General features: G+C 42.1%; 1 pseudogene; it reads left to right on the forward strand.

The window, feature by feature from the left end:
* The first annotated feature begins 320 nt into the window (after positions 1-320).
* On the forward strand, positions 321-1,242 carry LOC100454104 (putative dispanin subfamily A member 2d; annotated as a pseudogene).
* Positions 1,243-2,747: the final 1,505 nt, after the last annotated feature.

Genomic DNA, 2,747 nt, shown 5'->3' on the forward strand with positions numbered 1-2,747 from the left:
AAAACCCCGTCTCTACCAAATACAAAAATTAGCTGGGCATGGTGGTGCACACCTGTAATCCCAGCTACTCAGGAGCATGAGGCAGGAGAATCGCTTGAACCTGGGAGGAGGAGGTTGCAGTGAGCCAAGATCGTGACACTGCGCTCCAGCCTGGGTGACAGAGCGAGACTCCATCTCAAAGGAAAAAAAAAAAAAGAAGATCAGACATTTGACAAAATACAAACATTCATAATTATCAGAAGAAATGGACATACAACAAAAACATCTCACATACGAAAATATTTTTAACTTTGAAACCATGAATTATAACATGAAATAACATGATATAGTCGTGACCAAACATGTCTTTCATATCAAAAATTTTAAACAATTGTAATAATTGTAAATGAGCTTAATTCATCTAGTAAAACGGGGAAAAGTCAGATAGAACCACAAATCAAAAATAATTCAATACCGTAAAAACAAAGACAAACCTAAAACTAATGGATTCAGAAGGACAGAAAATGAAAAGAAAAAAGATAAATGGGCAAACCTGTACTAGGCTAATGCAAACAAAAGTAATTGTTATCTTAATTTCAAATACGGAGAAAACGAAACTACTGGGGAAAGGGAGGGTCCACTGGGAACCATCCCAGTAACCCGACCACGGCTGGTCTTCGCTGGACACCATGAACCACACTGTCCAAACCTTCTTCTCTCCTGTCAACAGCGGCCAGCACCCCCAAGTATGAGATACTCAAGGAGGAGCACAAGGTGGCTGTGCTGAGGGTACCCCACAACCCTGCTCCCCCGACGTCCACCGCAGCGAGACCTCCGTGCCGCACCATGTCGTCTGGTCCCTGTTCAACACCCTCTTCAGGAACCCCTGCTGCCTGGGCTTCATAGCATTCGCCTACTCCGTGAAGTCTAGGGACAGGAAGATGGTTGGCGACCTGACTGGGGCCCAGGCCTATGCCTCCACCGCCAAGTGCCTGAACATCTGGGCCCTGATTTTGGGCATCCTCATGACCATTCTGCTCATCGTCATCCCAATATTGATCTTCCAAGCCCATCGATAGATCAGGAGACATCACTGAGGCCAGGAGACCTGCCCGTGACCAGTATCCCGCGTACTCCACCTTCCATTCCTCACCCTGCCTCCGGAGCCAAGTCCTGTATCAACCCTTTATCCTCACACACTTTTTTACAATGGCATTCAATAAAGTGTACATGTTTCTGGTAAAATAAATAAATAAATTCAAATATGACTGAGTTTGGGGGAAAAAGCGCTAAATGAGACACGGACACTTTATATGCTAAAGGTTGAAATTCACAAAAATAACCCTTATGACTATCTATTTACAAATAACATGGCATTGATATAAGCATAGCCCTTAAAGCAAAAGTTAAGGTGGTGGAGGCCATGGGCTGTTGACCCCCTAAAGGTTTGCTAAAAAATCACTGACATGAAGCAGATTGATGAATAGAAGAAAAAGCATGCAAATTTATTTAACATGCATACACAGGAGCCTTCAGAATGCAGACCCAATTTCCCAGTAAGTAACAGAAGCTTATATACCACCTTGAAATTGCAGAAACAATGCAGACCCAATTTCCCAGTAAGTAACAGAAGCTTATATGCCACCTTGAAATTGCAAAAACAATGCGGAGTATGTCCAAAAACAGGTTTTAGTGGCAAGGCAGGTTATGAGAGGAAGAAAGGAAGAGGCTTTGCTAGCAAGGGTGGCCTTGTTGTATAGAGAAGCCTCCCTCAGAGGGAATACATGTTAAATGTTTATTTCCACGCTTTTAAAGGTGCCAGACTGTCAATCTCTCCTGGATCGGGAAAGGAATAGAAAAGGGAGGCATGGCTGCATTAGTGGAGATTCTCTACAGATGCAAATTTTCCCCACAAAGGACAGCTTTGCTAGGCCACTTCCGTTTTCTGACCAAGGGGCAGCCATTTCAAAATATGTCAAAGAAATATATTTGGGGGTAAAATATTTTAATTTCCTTCAAGGTCTACAACAGAAAAGTAGAGGGAAATACATTAATGGTGGGATACTTTAACTCTTCTCAAAAGTATGCAAAAAGCCAAACAAGGGTATAGTGAACTTAAAATTAGTAAGGTAGATATATGTCAAATTCTGTGCTTCTGAAAACAGAAAATACACATTTTTATATTTCAAATAAAAAAAGAAACTTCAATAAATTTCAAAAAGATAAAACAGTACAGCTGGGCACAGTAGCTCAAGCCTGTAATCCCAGCACTTTGGGAGTCCGAGGCAGGTGGATCGCCTGAGGTCAGGAGTTTGAGACTAGCCTGGCCAACATGGTGAAACCCCGTCTTTACTAAGAATACAAAAATTAGCCGGGCAAAGTAGAAGTCACCTGTGATCCCAGCTACTCCGGAGGCTAAGGCAGGAGAATTGTTTGAACCTGGGAGGTGGAGGTTGCAGGGAGACGAGATAGCGCCACTGCACTCCAGTCTGGGTGACAGAGAGAGACTCTGTCTCAAAAAAGAGAGAGAGAGAGAAAAAAAGGATAAAACAGTACAGACAACCTTATCTAGTACCAAGGCAATAAAACTAGAAGACAATAATATAAGGAGGAAACCAAAGCCCCTACATATTTGGAAATAAAATATCTTGGTTTTAAATAGCTCTCGGGCCCAAGAGAAAAATCCAAATGAAATTGCAGACTATCTGAAAAGTAATGATAATAAAAATATTGCATATCAGACTCCATATGATACTGCTGAAGCAGTG

Source organism: Pongo abelii, chromosome 10, assembly GCF_028885655.2.
Source record: "Pongo abelii isolate AG06213 chromosome 10, NHGRI_mPonAbe1-v2.0_pri, whole genome shotgun sequence".
NCBI classification, from domain to species: domain Eukaryota; kingdom Metazoa; phylum Chordata; class Mammalia; order Primates; family Hominidae; genus Pongo; species Pongo abelii.